This window comes from Helianthus annuus, chromosome 17 (genome assembly GCF_002127325.2).
Source record: "Helianthus annuus cultivar XRQ/B chromosome 17, HanXRQr2.0-SUNRISE, whole genome shotgun sequence".
In the NCBI taxonomy this organism is placed as follows: Eukaryota; Viridiplantae; Streptophyta; class Magnoliopsida; order Asterales; family Asteraceae; genus Helianthus; species Helianthus annuus.
This window is the reverse complement of record NC_035449.2, coordinates 41,676,630-41,684,922: the sequence shown is the minus strand read 5'-3', so window position 1 is coordinate 41,684,922 and position 8,293 is coordinate 41,676,630. Positions and strand designations below refer to the sequence as shown.

At 35.8% G+C, this 8,293-nt stretch overlaps 1 long non-coding RNA gene across 1 annotated transcript; it reads left to right on the top strand.

Moving 5' to 3' along the window:
• Positions 1 to 6,252: 6,252 nt before the first annotated feature.
• Positions 6,253 to 7,500, top strand: LOC110905613. The gene is made up of 3 exons (XR_002573272.2): positions 6,253 to 6,366; positions 6,906 to 6,959; positions 7,276 to 7,500. It is a non-coding gene; the product is annotated as an uncharacterized LOC110905613 (long non-coding RNA).
• Positions 7,501 to 8,293: the final 793 nt, after the last annotated feature.

Sequence of the window (8,293 nt, the reverse complement as noted above, 5' to 3'; positions counted from 1 at the left end):
GTCTTAAACCTAAGATTTGTGATCATGTGTGAAGTGGGTTATGTTCAAATCCGTGAGTTAGTATGAAATTGATCATGTGTAAGGGTTAGAATCAACGAATAGAACACGGGTTACGTATGGTTTGTGTTAATTTGATGATTAGAGGAGAAACCCGTTAGTTATGGTGAAGATGATGACTAGAATCACCACCTATGTTAAAGTCTTGTTGAAAAATTGATATATTATGTGGGTATGATGAAATATTGTTGGATGAATTAGGAGAAATATGATGATGATATGTTTGATGTTTATTTGGGAATGATCCATGATGGTTAGTAGTAGGTTTTGATGGGTTATGTATGAGTTTAGAAGAATTATGCATGAATTAGTTGTACGTTATGCTTAAAATATGGTACACATACCAAGCGTATGATAAAATGTATATAGTGTCGTCCGTATAGTCGATTATGATGTTACGGGTATATGATGATAAGTCGATAGTTAAGTATGGTTAATAGTTGACTTTTGAAAGTCAACTAAGTATAAGAAACATGATTTGACTCGTTGTCGCAAATGTAGGTTGATGGGAAGTCGTATGGTACATGTTATAGCAATCCGTGTTAAATGTAATGACATGATGAGTTACATGAGTTTAAACGTATACGGATATGATTATATGAGTTATGTTTGTTAGAAATGATTAATGAAGGTTAAGTGTGAAATATGTGATTGCTATGATTGTTATCATGTACGAATGCATATGCTAATAGGAGCGTGATCTTGATGAAAAGAGAGTATAGGAATCATGTCAAGACGGACTCAAGCATGAAAGGATAACGGGTCAAGAAAAGGCGAGGAATCGGATACGAGCACGGACGCATAAGGTAAGTGATTTCCGTAATCACTTCTTAGTTCAAGTAAGTAATAAAGTGTTGTGATTAATTAAACATGATGTTCGAGGTCAAATATGTGTTAAAGTCTTTCGTCGTAAATGATGGGATTAAAGTTGACCAAAATGCCCTCGATGGGTATTTTGGGGTAAACGATCTTAAAAGTAGTTTAGAAATAAGTTATTCGATTAGTGTAATGTTTTGGACAAGTATGGATGTGGGGATGATGGTTTGGTTAGTCATAGACCAATTAATGCGCGAATACCCTTAACGGGTCAAAATAAGCATATGAACAATAATGTGTTAAGAGGATGTGAGACATCCAAAAATTTAGTAATTTATGATAGACGTCACTGATATTAATATGTTTATAAGAGGTTATGGTAAAACAAACAAGTTATGATGATGTATGCATGAACGGGTCGAAATTTGGTAAGAGGGTAATAAGCCGAAGAGTTAAAAGTTCCAAATTTTATTAAGTTGGATGTTGGATTTTAATTCCATTAGATGGAGAATTAAATTACGAACGCGTAGGAAAAAGAATCTGGTAAAACGGACCAATAACGAAGAAGTTATGACCGTTTCCGTGAAAACTGGCATAGCTGATACTGAGCTGCAGACCTGCTGGAAAAGTGCCTCCCCCGCGCCACGCGAGGGAGCAACATGGCGCCGTCACGTGGCGCGAAAGAACCCCTTTTTGTTGAAAAATTTGTATTTCAATCAGTTCAGCTTCCTGGACTCGTTTTGACACGTTTTAAACTACGTATGACTGATTCAATTCATGTTTTATGGATTGTAGGTATGTTACGTTTGACTAATTTAACTTACGTTTTTATGAGCTTCAGGGTATGCACTTATGTAGATAGGTATGTATGTACGTTTATAAGTATGCGAGCAAGTACGTGGACCTATGATGGTATGTATAGGAGTAGGTATGTATAAGCTTGGTATGATGCAAGTAGGGATGTATGTATGTATACATGTATAATGTCATGAGTGTATGTAATGATGTAGGTATGTGTACTTGTAGATACGTATATAATGATGTAGATGTGTTTATATGTATGCATGTAGGTTGACATGTATGTGTGTGAGTATGTATGCAAGTAGGTATGTATGCATGTGTGTACGTATGTATATATGGAAATAGTATGTATGAAGTTAGGTATGCATGTAGGGTATTCAGTACGCTTAAGTGTTTACGTTGTTTATTCATGTACCTGGAGCTTTAAGGGAAATGCAGGAATAGCAAAGAAGTCTCACCACGGATGGTATGACAGGATGGGAAAGCTGGGATGTAAAAAGTTGTCGAAACGAGAAGTAAACATGAACAAACCTTGTGTGTTTATTTTGCGTACTAATATTGTAAATTTTATGTGGTGAGCGCAGGTAGTATCAGTCATGAGGATATCCAAGGATTTGGAGATCGAGGATCGAGTCACAAGACAGATTGTACGGGAATGTTTAATTATGTAATTTAGTGAGGATAAGTTATGTTCTAATATTATAAAAATGAATTTTTAGAATGTCAAGACGTATATCATGAAAGAAATTTTTATGGCACGAATTTCCGCTGCGTCTTTTGTCATTTACGAACTAGGGTCTTACAAAAACGCAACTTGCTCATGACATAACCAAAGTTTCAGTAGAGGCGGGTCGTCAATCCTATAGCGCTACATATGTCAAGATTTGGCTCGTACGAAGTTAATGATAAGTTCAACACATAAGAATCACCCAAATTTAAAGTATCAAGCCATCACATATACAAGCATTGTTATAGGAATGTTCGTGTGTTTAGACAAAAGTTCATGTGTAAGTTTCAATAGGTAAACATGTTACACCCCAAAAATGGTAAAAGTAAAAGGGGAAAAGTACGAGTATACTCACAAAATTGCTAAGTCTTCCGATTATCCAAGTGTCGACGAGTGTGAGGTTAGGATGATGGAACACCGATGTCACCCTATATGGGCAAGCGAAGGTGTATGAGTATTTGGAAATTATGACGAAGGATTCGAAGTAGAACTTAGAGTATAACTAGTCGATGGTTAAGTATATATATATATATATATTTTTTTGTATATAAAGTTTACACAAAGATTTTAATTTAAGTTTCTCAAAAATATTATAGAAGTTTTGTAAAAAAAAAAAGAAAAGAAATTAAATAAATAATTAATTAAATAAATTTACATTAGTGGTTCAACCATTAATTAACACAAAATAATAATAGTGTATATTTTATTTATAAAAAAATATTAGAACTTCGAAAGGTTTCGTTTTATAAAATTAACGCGTTTCGATTTATGGAATTTTAAGAAAAACGGGCAGAGTTTCCTCTGTTTTTGGACCATCCCGACAATACCCGTTGTCGATATATTTGCCAAAACTCAACAAGTAGCAACAATATATATGAAAATTCATGTCAAAAGCTAAATATAACTAAACGTCGAGCGTATCGGTTCAGTTCGTTTTAAATAATGTACAACAGATTTATATACAAGTTTCATTGCATAAGACCACGTAATATTTGTATTTTACTCGAAGATATTTATGGTTTACTAGACGTATCGGTTCAAGCTACGATTGCGTTAATAATAAAAGGTACAATTACAATAACAAAGTTCACGCTGTTAAGAGATTTTACCGTAACTCGCGTTCGACCCGTGTGACCAGTTGACTGGTTTGACCGAACCCAAAACGGAACCCGAACAAGGTTTGTACGGAGGCTGACTCGACTGAGTCGACTGAGTGGGCTGCTGTTGACCCGAGTTTAATCGAAACCTGACCGTAAGACCTTAACCAAAACCCGGACTCACACCGGCTCCACCCTTGCTGCCATTACCGGTCGAACCAAACCCAATCTGGATTAAAACTCGTCCCGAAATTGAACCGCATACCTGAACCAACGCGAATCAGATCACCGCCTCCACTGTTTTCGTTCCTGTTCGTCACCACCTATATCCGTCGCTATCGCCGGAAAACCGTCGTCGCCGCCGCCACCACCAGGAGTGGTGTCGGCCACTGCTGAAGAGAGGGAGAGGAAGAGTGAGAGGTGGCGGTGTTCGTGGGTAGTCGGAGAAGAAGGAGGCACCGGGGAGTCGCCGGTCACCGTTTGTTTTACCGGTGGTCTTCGTCGGAGGGAACGAGAGGAAGCAGAGCAGTGTGGGTGAGGGAGTAGAGGTTGTGGTGGTGTGTAGCCGGCCGGAAGTCGACGCCGTTGGAGACTGGCGGAGCAGCTCCCGCCGCCGGTGTGTGAACGAGCGAGAGAGAGAGACCATGGTGTGTGTGTAGTGTGTAACCAAATAAAAGAGGGGCAACTGATATAGGCGGCTGTTGCTTTAGAAATATAATTAGGGTTTTGACTTTCTTTTATAATTAGGTTAACACTAGTGAGCTTGACTTGAATGTGTAGTTAAATGAATTAGCGATCGGGTTATGTCAAATGTGAAGGCTATAGTCTAGTGGTTATGTGTGCGTGTGAAGAGAATGGTGACCCGGGTTCGAGTCCCGTGGTCAGCGTTTTCTTTTTTTGAGGTATTATTTTCTTTCTTTCTTTTTGTTATAATAATACCAAACTTTCAAAAATTGCAAAACAGACCCTGGGCTTTTATTTAACCAAGTCAGTTTACTTAAAAGAAATGTAACTTTATAATATAAACTAACTAGGTTAGTTCACTAACTTTATTATCTAACGAGGCTAACTAGATATTATAAAAATAAACCTTTTTAGATTAACATCAATTAATTTAATTAATCAAACCTTGATTAATAACCATAATTATAACGAATTAGATTAAAGAATAGTTTTTTTTTGACGATTATAACGAAACGATGAATACAAGGATACAAAATTTCTAAAAATGGGAATACTCACAGTGGTTTCTAAATATGGAAAGTTATGGAAACGCGGAGCGTTACAGTGAGCCGCAAAAAAATGCATGATAGCAACAAAATCATCAACGAACAAATTCCAAAAGTGTTTAATAAACCGAAAGTTGAATCCATCCGGTCCCGGGGCTTTATCACTACCACAATCAAACACAGCATCTTTTATTTCTTTTTCATCAAACGGCTTCACCAATTCAGTGGCATCATCTTCGGACAACTCTCTAATCCCATAACATTCCAGGTTCGGTCGATCGGGTAAATCTTCAACAAAGCGATTCTTAAAAAAACGAAATGCTTCTTTTTTCACTTCTGACGGTTTAAAAACCCACGCATCACTAATCATCAGACCCGAAATATTGTTACAAGCCTTCCGTTTATTTATCAAACCATGAAAGAATGCCGTGTTTTCTTGAACTACCTAGGCTCATGGTGATAACTAGTTGAACTCAGTGGCGAAGCTTGAAATTTCCGACCACTGGGGTCGAAAACGTATATACCTAAAAAAATTATAAAACCAGGTGGTTGAAAATGTATATACCTAAAAAATTCTATACGAAATCTACGTGCCGGACACTACTGAGCGAAAAGTTAGGGGTCGGGCGCCCCCTCCCCCCTCCCCCTTCTATCCTGCGCCCCTGGTTGAACTCGTACGCGACTCGGTTTTGGATTTTATTTGGTTTATATTATTTAATGATTTGGTAAAGAATTTATTGATCGTTCGGTTTTTATACGTATGCATGCTCGTTTGGCTATGATTCATATTTGTTTTGCATGGATCTTATATTAACTGATTTCGTATTATTTGATATTAGTTTCGTGTGTTATGCACTTACTTTGTGTTTGTGAACCGAATTTGTGTTTTTTTTGTCTATGAGAAACCCTAGGAACAAGTACTGTCTTAGTTAAAGTGATTGTTCTGTTACCATTGAGAAAGGGAGGAAATAAGGTATTGGTTTGTATAGTCTTTAGTTGACGGGTTATGGTGAGACCGAGAAGAGATCCAAAACCAATAACAAATAGCCTTTAGATTCTAGTAATCCAAGTTAAAACTGTAGATAGATAGGTTACCTCTTTTCATCTTTGAGTGAATTGTGATTAGCGAGCCCAGAAGGAGATCCTTTCATGGGTACCTTAGCGTATTAGTAGGTGAGATCGGGAGGTGAACCAAAACTGTAGAACCGTGACCTTTAAATGCCTAGTTGGAATTGTCAGATAGCATTAGTGAGACCAGTAGGAGTTCTAGTGTGTCTTAGCAAACCTTTATTGTAACACCCCAAAATATGCAATTTATATGTTTTACCTTAAATGTTTAAATATGTAAAATTAACTAAGTTAAAAGAATGTAATGTTAGTTAAGAAGGAATGGAAGTTAGTATGTCAATATAAAACAACTAGAATTAGAGGGGCTAGAATTGTAAATAATGAATGAAAATTATTAAATAACAAATTAAACACAAAACACATTGTGTGTGTTCTCTGTGGATCGACCAGGAGAAGGAGCCATGGGGGGAAACCCTAGTTTCCACAAATTAACAAGATTGAAAGAGAAATCAAAGCCAAATCTTATGCATGAACCCAATTCTCTAACAATCTAAGCTTGTCCTTCAAAGTGGTAAGTCGAATTTCTAAAATTGATGAATTGTAGAAAGTGGGTTTTGACCCAATCATGAATGCATGCAGAAATTTGTGTAATTGTGAGTTAGGAAAACACAGTAGAATAAGAATTTTGTTAGAATTTGGTTATTTGAATGATTTGAAACCTATACTCACTTGATGTAAATAGTATGATGAACATGATGATCAAGTTGTTGCAAATAGGTGAAATTTTGATATGTAATCTTGTATGCAAAAGGGAAATTCTGGGTAAGTTGATGTAGGATAAAAGAAATGTATGAATTTGAATTGTTTTGATAATCCATGGAATGAACAAGTAGAACCATGCTTTGAACACTTGTACCTTGTGCCTTGTTAATGTTGTGCACGCCAAGTGTATGATGAAATGCCTTAATAAAGATTTCAGCCATGTTAGTCATAAACGCTTTGTGTTTTGAATATGTTTATGACGTAGATGTAGATTTTATGATGTCTTACCAAGTAGGCTATATAGACGAGTATGAGACATAAATTCTAAGTATAAATGGTTATGTTTAGGTATAAAGGAAGAAAGTTCAAGTCAAGCGAAGCAACAAGGGAGTCAAGATCGAGGTACGCTACTTGTACAAATTCATGATTTTATCATATTGTTGTTTTACCATATGATGTGTTAAATTGAATCGATCATGAAAAAGTACTTGTGTAGAATTTATTAAATGGGTCGAATATGGTGGTTTAGAATGCAAGAGAATGAATTCGTATGTTTGGACCCTTTTATGAATGGGTCAAAAGAATAGAATGAAAGAAATGGTATTTAGTGATTTGCAAGTTTGTGGATCTCATAGTGACTATAAATCCGCGAGTTGGAATCTTGAGTTAAAAGAAAGAATTTTAGTCCTAATGGAGTTTACTTGTTGTTGTGATGTAGGTAAATCTCAAGTTTAATGTCAAGCTTTGCCCGGTTCGAACACACTTCAAGCCCGTCATGCGTTCCGCAACTTTTGTAAAGAAGACAATGTCAAAATACTTTGTCTCATTAGTTAAGTCTAGTAGTTAAAAACTTAAGTCTTGTCTTGTTTGCATTTTTGAAAACTTAGTCGAATGTAAGTACTTTAACTTAATGGTTTCGTAGGTGAAACAAGGTTTGTTTTGATGTGGTATAATATGTCTTTTGAAACGTACCCTTTGAAACACAGTTAAAACCGAATATCCAATTCTAAGAGTGTGCGAGTTTACTAGTAGGATCCCACGCCTAAGTAGTTATTTTCCGTCATCTGATTTTGACCCAGTTATTCGTTCATAGTTTTCGTTCAGTTTTCTTAGTTAATTTAGTAGTTAATAATTCATTAATTAAAACCCCAAAAATATATTTTAAAATCTGTCATTTATTCAAAGATGGTTGTTTATTGGGAGTGCTTACCATTGGATGAAACACCCCAAAATTTAAATGGCTCTGTCTATTGGCACACCTTGAAATCTATTGACATGCTTTTCTTTTTCCATACAGAACATATATGAAATATATTGGGACACTTTTCTTTTTCAATACGAATCGTATAGGGCTATACGATTCATATTAGGTTAACTTTAGACAATTGAAGACTGACAAGGTCAGTCGCTGTCTGACGGCTAGTCTTATACGGATCGTATAGCATCCGTGTAACGACCAGGTATTTTTTTGAGTTTAAAGTTTGGTGTTTTAGGAGTGGTTGTTGGTGTTTATTGTTGGTTAATTTTGTTTTTATGTGTTTTATAAATTGTATTACATTTTTATCGTTACGTATCGTATTATTCGTATCATATTTGTATCGTATCATGATGTATCGTGTTATATCGTATTTGTGTTTTGTATTATATTTATTGTAAATAAACACCATAAATATAAATAAACCGAAACTGCAAATTTAACTACATAATACGTTGGTTTATACATGACATAATTCAAA